The following is a 12,567-nucleotide window of genomic DNA, read 5'->3' as shown; positions in this document are numbered from 1 at the left end:
TTATTTTTTTCCACAAGTCAACATTCATAGTATGAAATAATAAATGTTAAATGACATGAATAAAAATAGTAACTGGGAACAGGGAGGAAGGTAGGATTTGGATTGGGTCTCTATAATTAAAAATTTAAAAGTCCGACTCCATCTTTGATGCTGGATTACTGGCACTTTTGTTCTCTGTATTGGTTACTTTTCTAATGCTGTGATTAAACACCACGACCAAAGTAACTTATAGAAGGAGGGATTGTGGGAAGGCTTACTTTAATGGCAGTAAGTAAAGAGGTAGGAGTTCATCATGGTGGGAAATATGGCAGCAGGGACTGCTACATCCACTCCAGTAGTGACAAGCGCGACAGGCCCCAAAAACCTGGGAGCTGTCCCAAGGCGAAAAGTTCATGGAAACTTAGTCTCCTGGAATCGTGGCATCCTGTATAACGAATTATCCAATGTCCTTGCTTTAGTTGGTAAACAGATCTGTGTGCTTTCCCTTAATATTGCTTTATCACAAGTGCTCCTAAGGATTGATTTTTTGACATATAGCTAAGTTAGATTCTAGGCAGTCCTTGATCCAACCTTGGGCATGGATAGCTAAGTCACTGCCCTACACAGAAATTTACCACTATCTAGGAAGAAGGGAGTTTGTGATCTAAGAAGGAACCAGAGTAGATACTTAGAACTATAGATAGCTGAGTTACACCCATATACAAGTATTTACAATGGCCTAGGGGGAAGGTGGACTATACAATAGACTAGAATAGGAACTATGGCAAGGGCACGAAGCCCTTGACCCTGGCTTCTAAGATTAAGTGGACCTTAGGTGGAGCTGGTTTTGATCCCAGTTGTTAACACTGAATTTTATCCCAGTTGGTTCCTGTCAGTCCTTCCATGTTTTCATTCCTCTGTTTTATGTAAGAATCCAGTAACCTCATTGTCACCTAACTTCCCTGTTTTCTTCTGTATAAAAAGTTCGATGCTCGAGTTGACAAATTACATTCAGATCCACACTCCCTTGTGTCAAGTCTGCTTGTCACCCCAATTCCCGCCGACTCTATGCCCATCTGCCCCATCTGCCGGAACTCCTGATTCCCACAGATTGAGTGGGGCTGATTAGTCCGTGGCAAGGTAGTAAGGCATGGTGCTGAAGTCGAAGCTGAAAGCTCACATTTCGATCCACAGAGAGGGAGCATAGAGCTTCCTCTAGAAATTCCATTCTAGAAATGCCACTAGGTTTTTGAAGCTTCAAAGTCCACCCCAGTGACTCACCTCCTTCAGCAAGGTTACACCTCCTAATCTTTACCAAACAGTTCTACTGACTGGGGACCAAGAAATCAAGTGTATGAGCCTTTAGGGACAGTTCTTACTCAACCACTGCACTCAATTCCCTGCCTTCCATAGAAACCGAACTAATGTCACAATCCTTTAATACAGTTCTTTATGCTGTGGTGACACCTAGCCATAAAATTATTCATATTACTACTTCATAATTGTAGTTTTGCTACTGTTATGAAACATAATGTAAATATTTTTTAGATAAAGGTTTGCCAAAGGAATCCAACACACAGGTCGAGAACTGCTGCTCTAGAGAAAGATAGCATACAGAATAAATTGAAAGATAGATAGATAGATAGATAGATAGATAGATAGATAGATAGACAGATAGATACTGGAGTTATTGGAATAACTTACATTCTGCAATCCAGCTAATCCAACAATGACTGGGTGTGAATAGAAAGGTCAAGAAACTAGTAGGTGTTCAGACCACAAGACTTGATGTCTCATTTGGTCTTCAGTATAAGCTAGAATCTCAAAGAAATAGACTCTAGTGCAGGGAAGAAATAGATCTGATAACAAGGGAATCCAGGGTCAGAGAGCAGAGAGAAGCAAGAAGGCAAAGAGTAAAACTTCCTTTTTCCATGTCCTTATATAGGATTTCAGCAGAAGCTATAGCCTAGATTAAAGGTAAGACTTCCTGTCTCAAGATCAGATCAAAAGTGTGTGTCTTACTACTTCAAAAAATCCAGAGTAAAAGTTGATCCATCCACTTTAGACCAGTCAAAAACAAAAAAAGAAAAACAAAACAACAACCTCTCACAGATGTGTCCTCCATTTCTGGATTGTAGTCAAGATTCCAGTTGTAGTCAGGTTGATAACCAAGAAGAGTCATCAAACTCTGTAAGATCAAAAGGCAAACTGCATTCTTCCAACATACAGTGGCACAGAATATACATTACCATTGAAAAAGAGAGGAAATGGGACATAGTAAACATATATTGAATCAAAGCTAAGAATGAAAGCCAGCAAGGCAAACTTCAAATCCTTCAAATCTAATAGTTTAGATGGCTCTGCCCTTGCAGTTTTGCTGGGTACAAGCTATTCCTCTCCTTCAGGCTGATTCCAGTCCCTGTGTTCTGAGCTTCTCTTGGCAGATATGCCATAGCTCTGGCACCTCTAAAATGGGGTCTCCAATGCACTCTAGGCTTTATTTTTAAAGCTCCACATAATAGCCTCTTGGGGACTCCATACAGGGAGTGCCCTGTCAAATTTTTGGCCTCAGTGGCTCTCCTTAACCATGAAGAAAGAATTCACAGCTCTTTACTTGGGCTTCCTTCATGACTCTAAAGCCAGAACCACATGGACAACATGTCAAGTTCAGCTGCTTGCGTGGGTGGAGCCTGACCCTTGGGATCACAGTTGCAGCAGCTGCCATTGGTTGTGCTTCTGAGAAGGAGACAATTCTTTAGGTCTTTTCTTTTCACAAGTTTATAGCTTAGTTGGGTGGGGGCTTGCTCTTAGAGTCCACCTCCTTTTACTCCAAATCAGACCTCTCCTTGATCTATTTAGCTCTTTCAGCAAAAGCCTTGACTGCAACTTTAAATCTCCTACTGCTGTTTTTCTCTCAACTGTACTTGTTTTTTTTTTTTTAATTTTTTTAATTAGGTATTTTCCTCATTTACATTTTCAATGCTATCCCAAAAGTCCCCCATACCCACCCCCTCAATCCCCTATCCACCCACTCCCCCTTTTTGGCCCTGGGGTTCCCCTGTACTGGGGCATATAAAGTTTGCAAGTCCAATGGGCCTCTCTTTGCAGTGATGGCCAACTAGGCCATCTTTTGATACATATGCAGCTAGAGTCAAGAGCTCCGTGGTACTAGTTAGTTCATATTGTTGTTCCACCTATAGGGTTGCAGTTCCCTTTAGCTCCTTGGGTAATTTCTCTAGCTCCTCCATTGGGGGCCGTGTGATCCATCCAATAGCTGACTGTGATCATCCACTTCTGTGTTTGCTGTGCCCCGGCACAGTCTCACAAGAGACAGCTATATCTGGGTCCTTTCAGCAAAATCTTGCTAGTGTATGCAATGGTGTCAGCGTTTGGGAGCTGATTATGGGATGGATCCCTGCATATGGCAATCACTAGATGGTCCATCCTTTTGTCACAGCTCCAAATTTTGTCTCTGTAACTCCTTCCATGGGTGTTTTGTTCCCCTTTCTAAGGGGCAAAGTGTCCACACTTTGGTCTTTGTTCTTCTTGAATTTCATGTGTTTAGCAAATTGTACTCCACATAAAACCAGAGACACTGAAACTTATAGAGGAGAAAGTAGGGAAAAGCCTCGAAGATATGGGTACAGGGGAAAAATTCCTGAATAGAACAGCAATGGCTTGTGCTGTAAGATCGAGAATCGATAAATGGGACCTCATAAAATTGCAAAGCTTCTGCAAAGCAAAAGACACCGTCAATAAGACAAAAAGCCCACCAACAGATTGGGAAAGGATCTTTACCTATCCCAAATCGGATAGGGGACTAATATCCAATATCCATATATATATATATATATATATATATATATATATATATATATATATATAAAGAACTCAAGAAGGTGAACTCCAGAAAATCAAATAACCCCATTAAAAAATGGGGCTCAGAGCTGAACAAAGAATTCTCACCTGAGGAATACCGAATGGCTGAGAAGCACCTGAAAAAATGTTCAACATCCTTAATCATCAGGGAAATGCAAATCAAAACAACCCTGAGATTCCACTTCACTCCAGTCAGAATGGCTAAGATCAAAAATTCAGGTGACAGCAGATGCTGGCAAGGATGTGGAGAAAGAGGAACACTCCTCCTTTGTTGGTGGGATTGCAAGCTTGTACAACCACTCTGGAAATCAGTCTGGCGGTTCCTCAGAAAACTGGACATAGTACTACCGGAGGATCCCGCAATACCTCTCCTGGGCATATATCCAGAAGATGTCCCAACCGGTAAGAAGGACACATGCTCCACTATGTTCATAGCAGCCTTATTTATAATAGCCAGAAGCTGGAAAGAACCCAGATGCCCCTCAACAGAGGAATGGATACAGAAAATGTGGTACATTTACACAATGGAGTACTACTCAGCTATTAAAAAAAATGAATTTATGAAATTCCTAGGCAAATGGATGGACCTGGAGGGCATCATCCTGAGTGAGGTAACCCAATCACAAAGGAACTCGCACAATATGTACTCACTGATAAGTGGATATTAGCCCAGAAACTTAGGATACCCAAGATATAAGATACAATTTGCTAGACGTACTTGGTTTTTAAATGCCACAGTTGTTCTTTTCATTGTAGATCTGAAAAAAGAAATTTCTAATAACCACACAACTGAGTCAATGTCAGACTGTCTTAAAATCTTCTCTGTCAAAAAAAAAAAAAGTTCATTAATTTTTCAATTTAGCCTTTGGAAAATTCTTAGAACAGGGGCAGAAGACAGTCACATTCTTGGACAAATAATGGTCTCTATCCTAGTTGCTAATGTTGCTCCTCGAAATGTCTTGAGTTAGTATTCCGCAGTCCATGTTACTCTCAGAACTACCATCTTCCAAGATACGACTAGGACAGCCCATTAAGCTCTGTTTATAGCATTCAATCCCTTTTCTAGTTCAAAATTCCAAAAACTTCCATATTTTTCTAAATAACAACATGGTCACATTCTTAGCAATGACCCACTTCATGGTACCAACTTCTACAGTAGTTGCTTTTTTTATTACTGTGAAGAGACACCATAACCAAGGCAATTTTATAAAAGAAAGCATTTAATTGGGCTTAAGGTTTTAGAGGGTTAGTGTCTGTGATGGCATGGCAGCAGGAACAGCTGAGAACTTACATCTTGGTCTACACACAGTATGCAGAGAGAGAGCAATAGGAATGGTGTGAGTCTTTTGAAACCTCAAGCCCATCCCAGTGACATACCTCTGCCAACAAAGCCATACCTCCTTATCCTTCCCAAACAATTCTACCAACTAGGGTCCAGTATTTAAACAATGAGACTATGAGGGCCATTTCTCATTCAGACCATCTCATTCCCCATAAGCTTTCTGACTATACCTGGGCAAGTCAGTAAAAAACATATGTGCTTTCTTCTTTGCTGCTGTGAATAAGTTATATGGATAAGTCCCATCCTGAAACCAACCACACTCCTGAAGCATACTGAAAGCTAAGCAAGTCTGCTTTTACTGATCTCTCAAGACATTTTTCAGTAAGCTTTGGAGGTCGGCATGATCTCTACACAAAACATGGAACCTTCAGTTTTAAAAATGAGGGCCTGACATCATCTGTTCCCATAGCCAAACCAACTTGGAGTGGGTATTGGGTTCATCTACTCTATTTTTATAACCACGTCAGACATTGATATATTTAAACACAAAAATGGGGAAAAAAGACATTTCAGGAATGTAATTTTATGTAAAGTGCAAATTTGAGTTTGTAGAATACTATAATCAAGATGTCAAATCTGCATAGATGAGCCACAGGGAAGTTACAAGATTGAAGTGGCAGGTATGAATAGTCAAACATAAAAAAGCATGAATTGAATCTTTCATACATTTTAAATGTTATTTTAATTGTGAAATAACAGAACTGATAGGAATTTGAAGATGGTTTATCTAATTATAAGATGCAAAGTAGACTAGAAATAGAGACCCTAACACAGATTACTAGAGAAAGGAATAATTATGTAATAAGTAATCTAGGACAATTAGTGACTATAATGGGAGAGGAGTAGAGTACCACTTTATGTAACACACTAAAACTAAATACTTAATATTTCACAAGCATTTTATATTTATGTCAAGTACTGAAACTCCAGAGATAAATATAAACATTGTCACTACAAAAAAATTTATCGTTGTTTAGGGAATAACATTATAAATATACAATGAAAAGAGATGATAAAAGGAAACACTAATACAATTTGACAAATGAAAATACTGAGCTTCCATTTGGCAAGATAGTTCAGAAGGTAAAGTGGTTGCCATGAAGCCTGGAGACCTGAATTCAATCCCTGGAACCCACACAGTAGAAGGGAACCAAATCTTATAGGCCGTCTTCTGACTTCACAAGTACGCTGTCCCATGCACATGTCCCTACACAAAAATAAATAAGTAAATGTAAAAACAGCATTTAAGAATATGAAACTTGTATATATTCTACAGTGTTATAAAATCAAAATGGCAAACTGCAAACTTGCCAAACCTTTGAGATAGTATGGCAAAAGTACGCACAGCCAGTTTGTGAGCTGCCTTTGCTAGCTGGGTAAGTTCCTTATTCCCTTTCCCGTGTTTCCTCTGACTGCCACCGTCTACCCACCCACAGACCTAGTTCCAGACCCAGAGAGCAAGCCTGCTTTATTCACAATGTCTTCACAGTATAAATCATGGCTTCTTTTTCACCACTACTTCTGCCTGCTGCCATCTCTACACCCAGAGACCAAGCTCCAGACCCTTGGATTTTGAACCTGTTTTGTTCAGAAACCACCTTTGCCTCCTCTCCTCTGCCCATTTCCCTCCACCCTCTGACATCTTGATACCTATAGACCTAGTTCCAGACTCTCAGTTCAGGAGAGATCTTTACCTGGTCCAACTAACAGCTCCTGCACCAGCTTCAGCAGAGCTAACTTCTGTCGCTCACTGTACTGCAGCAATCTCAGACAGGCCAGATTCTCCTATCAGAAACACAGCCAAGGAAAGATGTCCACAGGCCCAGGCCAAATCTCAAAAGCACAAATAATGTGACTGTCCAAGACAGCACGTCTTGAATAATTGAAATTATTCAAAATGTAGAAACAAAAGAATCATCCCCAAGCTTGTTCAGTATTATTCTAGTAAATAAATAAATAAATAAATAAATAAATAAATAAATAAATATAACAAGATAGGAAGATAAAAAGGAATCGGAAGAGATAAAGAAGGAAAAACTGCATCCTAATACCCATGATGAACATAAGTACAAAATTCCTGAATAAAATAAATAGCAGCAAACTAAAAGCAGGCACATATCAAGAAGATTACTACCAATTTGGATTTGTCCTGAAAATGTAGAGTTCATTCAACATACAAAAATAAATATAATAAATTATATAAATGTACATAAAGACAAAAAAATCACATAATTATCTCAATTGATATATGAAAAGCCTTTGAGAAAATCAAAAGTTATTTTACTATAAAAGTCCTGTAGAGAATAGGACTTGAGGGAACATATCTGTTTTAAGGTCTCTGTTGCTGTGATAAAACTCCACAAGAAAAGGCAATTTGGAGAGGACAGAGTTTATCTCTTCTCACAGCTTGTTAGACTATCATCCAGGGAAGTCAGAGAAGGACCCAAAAGAAACTTAGAAGGAAGACTGATGCAAAGACTATGGAGAAATGCTGTTTGCTGGCTGAATTTTCATGACGCCCTCAGTCTAGTTTCTCATAGCATCCAAGAACACCAGCCCAGGTAGCATCCCCATTAGTGAACTAGGCCCTACCGTATCAGTCATCCTTCAAGAATATGCAATACGAGTCAATCTAGTGACTGTATTTTTAAATTGAATTTCCCACTTTCCAAATTACTCTAGCTTATGCCAAATTTACATAAAATTAACCAGCACAAAACCTCAAAATAATAAAAGCAATTCTGGTGGTTTGAATAAAAACAGCTCCCATAGGCTCATGTATTTGAATGCTTAGTCACCAGGGAGTGATATTATTTAAAAGTACCACTTTCAGAAGAATGGGAGGTGTGGCCTTGTTGGAGGAAGTGTGTTACTGGGAGTGGGCTTTGAGGTTTTAAAAGTCCTTGTTAAGCTAAGTGCCTTTCTCTCTGCTTGGAGGTGTGGATGTAGGTCTCAGCTACCTCTCTAGCATCATGCCTTCCATGCCTGCACCATGCCCTACTCCATAATAATAATGGACTAAGTCTCTAAAACTATAAGTAAGCTGCAATAAATCCTTTCACTTATAAGAGTTACCATGGCCACGGTGTCGCTTCAGAGCAATAATATAGTGATAAAGACAAAGGTATATAGGACAAACCAATAACCAACCTACCTTAAATGAAAGAAAAAAAACTTGAAACCCTTCCATTAAAATCTATCAGAAAGCTAAAACATTTCTGCGCAACTGAGGAAACAATCAAGTGGGTGAAGAGGAAAGAGAGTGAGAGAAAGAATCTTTGCCATGTGTCCATCTGGCAGAAGAGTAATATCCAGAATATACAAAGAGCCTAAAAGCAAATGACCCAATTAAAACATGAGCTGTGCATCTTAACAGTGAATTCCGAACAGAAGATACAAAGGTGGCTAAGAGGTACCCCAAGTGAGTCCATTGTGCTTAGCAACTGGGGGCATGCAAACTAAAACACCTTTGAGATTTCATCTCACTCCAATCAGAACAGCTATGATCAGCAAAACAACTGGCAATGGATGCTAGAAAGGGTGTGAGAGAAAGAGAGAACCCCCATTCACTGTTGCCGGTAAGCAAACTGTCATAGCCACCTTGGAAATCAATTAGAAGAGAACCTTCAAAAAACCTAAAATAAATCTACCATATGACCTAGATATACCACTCCTTGGCATATATCCAAAGACTTGACATATTACTCCACAGATACTTGGTTATCTACTACAAAGTGGTTATCATTTGCTGTGATAAAACACCATGGCCAAAAGCAACTTGGGGAGGAAATGGTTTATTAGGCTTGTATTTCCACATTGCTGTTCATCACTGAAGGAAGTCAAGACAGGAACTCAAGCAGGGCAGGAACCTGGAAGCAGGAGCTGATACAGAGGCCATGGAGGGGAGCTGCTTACTGGCTTGCTCACCATGGATTGATTGCTCAGCCTGCTTTCTTATAGAACCCAGAACCACCAGCCCAGGGATGGCCCCACTTATAATGGGCTGGGCCCTTCTCTATCATTAGCCCTAAAATCATACACACACAGCAATAACAGATTCATTGGGTTACACTTATATATCTATACATGATAATGATAAAGAAAGAAAAGAAAAAGAGGCCAACAATTTGAGGGGGAGTGAAGGGGAGGGAAAATGGGAAGAGTTAGAGGAAAAAAAGCCAGGGAAGTGGTATACTTATATTTTAATTTAATGTACATTTTTAAATGTATAAACCATACCTTTCTAACAAAAAGAATATTAAAATCTTGATCAAAAATAAGTAAAGGATATAAGCAAGCTACAAATAGAAAACTATGTCTTTATATAATGAACAAGTGAGACATGTCCACACTGCAAGCAAATTAAAGTCAGAGGCCCTTTGTATGTATGATCTTATATACATCATAATATAAGATAATGTTAGGAAGGATAATAAAGCTTTCATTGTGGGAAAGGCTGGAATGAAAGCAGTATTCTCACACAGCTCTTGAAAGAAAAGAAATAAGCTTTTACTGTATTTATTTGTATGTCTTGGGTGTGTGTGTGTGTGTGTGTGCATGCAGCATTATATGTGTCCTGGGAACAACTTAGTGAAGTTAATTCTCTTTTTCCACCTTTACATGCATTTTGAAGATTGAACCCAGATTATCAGGCCTGTGCAGCAAGCATTTTTATCTTCTGATCCCATTACCCCAACCCGGTAAGTAAACTTAAAAAAACAAAAATCCTTTCATGCAAGTGTTTTCGTGACACATACAAAAAAACAAAATTAAGGCCATTTAGTTTGCTAGTTTTTCATTTATATTGTAGAATTGTGTTGAAGAAAAAAACAAAAAAAAAATCAAAGGATACAAATCCATGAACCACTGAGTAATAAGTTCAAATAACTAATAAAATATGTGGATGTGTGCATGCATGAATGTGCCAATGCATGTGGAAGCCAGAGATCAATAGTGAGATCTTTCCTGTTCGTGCTTGGCATGTTTTTAGAGACAGAGTTTCCTAGTTAGGGTTGCTGTTGCTGTGATGAAATACTGTGATCAAATCAAGTTGGAGAAGAAAGGGTTTATTTCAGCTTACACTTCCAGGTAACAGTCCATTGCTGAGGGAAGTCAGGGCAGGAGCTCAAACAGGACAAGGGATCTAGAGGCAGGAGGTACTGCGGAGGTAGTGGAGGAGGCTTACAGACTTCCTCATCATGGCTTGCTCAACCTACTTTCCTATACAACCTAGGATCAGCAGCTCAAAGATGTCAGTACTCACAATGGGTTGGACCCTTCCCTGTCAATCACTAATTAAGAAAATGCACTACAGCCAGATCTTATGGAGGCATTGTCTCAATTGAAGTTCCCTCCTTTCAGATAACTCTAGCTCGTGTTGAGCTGACATAAAACTAGCCAGCATGCAGGGTCTCTCGCTGAACTTGAGGCTCATCAGATGAGTGGCATTGGGTTGTCCAGCAAACCTCCAGGATCCTTCTGGCTCTGCTCTCCCAGCACTGGTATTACAGGAATACAACTCTGCACCCGGCTTGTCCATGGGTGCAAGGAACCTGAACGAAGGCTGTCATGCTTATGGAGCAGGCACTTTGCTGATTGAGCCCCAGTCCACAGTAACCATTTTAAAGGTCTGCATCCCTAGAATGTCCACTGTGACTCACCAGCATGGGAACTAACTAGACAACACCAATGTTCCAAACAATGGAGAAATATTAAATCATGTTGAATCACTTCCAAGCTCAACAAGGATAGTAAGTCCCCCTTGCTTATGCTAATCAAGAGAATAAAAATCTAAAACTTAAGTCCTGTCTTTTATAAAACTAGAAGATATTTGCATTGATTCCATTATACTTTCTAAGAGATTCCTATGAACTAGGTAACTTGCAACAGGAGCATATTCTTTCACAACTCTGGAGCCTGGCAGTACAAAGGCAAGGTGTTGGCAGGCCTCTTGAAGATCCAAGGGGGGAATCCATTCTCCCGCACCTTGTAGCTTCAGCAGTCCCTTGATTTGAGAGTACATCACTCTAATATCTGCCGACATGATTCCCTTGCCTTCTCTTCTATGTCTCTCTTATATAAGGATACTTGTGCTGGCATTTAGAGTCACCCAAATAATCAGGGTAATCTTTAACTCAAAATCCCTGATTTAATCATGCCTGTAAAAACTTCTTTTTCCAAATATAGTACAGTCACATATTCCAGAAATACAACATGGATATCTTAGGAGTGGGGTGCACAATTTTCTACTTACTTCAACAACTGTTATCACTCTTATTACATGGAGATTGAAAGCAGACAGGGGTAGGACAAATGTTAGCAGAAAAATCAAAACAGATTATCAAACAAAAACAATGGTGCTGTGTATGGCAACAAACAAATGTAACAGTAATAGCAACTGATATCAGTTAAGCACTGGCTTGTCCACAGAACTTTAAAAGAAGCTCAGAATGTGAATAACCAAGATGCCTTGGGTACTAGGTTGTGCTGAAGATGGAGATTCGTTGAAAATTTTGTTTAAAGAACAGGTAAGGTATTCCTAAACCAGGTTCTCACTCTTACTCTGCATGATGAAATAGCTACCCCTCCCTCTCTGGAGTATTTCCACTACCAACTCCAAAGTGTTGTCCACCAGGGGAGGGGAGCATCCTTCTTGGAACCCTATGTACACGAGAAGCTCTAACAAGCTCTAGGCGCAACTGTTCACATCAGCCAGCCCCACATATGTACACAAAGCTTCCAATGAGCTGTTCAGTTTCAGTTCTTAGCTACAGATAGATAAGTTTTGTCAGAAATTGGAGGAAAGCTTCCAACATAAGAAGAAAAAAAAAAAAAAAAACACCTAGCACAGGTGCGAGGCACATAGGAAACTGAGACAACATCAAAAGCAGGAGAAAATGTTGCAGAAACTGAGAGAAACCCAATTGAAGAATTGGAAAACAAGCAGCAAAGTAAAGGATCTGATCTGAAGAAAGCACTCACCAATATATAGCTTCAGATAAGCAGTAGAGAAGTTAAAAGACTTCCTTTTTATGAAAATACAGTGTTATTTGAGAATTCCTTCTAGATCCTCCTCCATGTCACTCTCTGTCTTAGTCAGGGTTTCTATTCCTGGACAAAACATTATGCCCAAGAAGCAAGTTGGGGAGGAAAGGGTTTATTCAGCTTACATTTCCACATTGCTGTTCATCACTGAAGGAAGTCAGGAGTGGAACTCAAGCAGGTCAGGGAGCAGGAGCTGATGCAGAGGCCATGGAGAGATGTTCTTTATTGGCTTGCCTCTCCTGGCTTGCTCAGCCTGCTCTCTTATAGACCCCAAGACTACCAGCCCAGAGATGGCACCACCCACAAGGGGCCCTCCCCCCCTT

Source organism: Mus caroli, unplaced genomic scaffold (genome assembly GCF_978045245.1).
Source record: "Mus caroli unplaced genomic scaffold, Mus_caroli_1 scaffold_6, whole genome shotgun sequence".
NCBI lineage: Eukaryota > Metazoa > Chordata > Mammalia > Rodentia > Muridae > Mus > Mus caroli.
The sequence above is the reverse complement of the archived record's forward strand: the minus strand, read 5'-3'. Positions refer to the sequence as shown.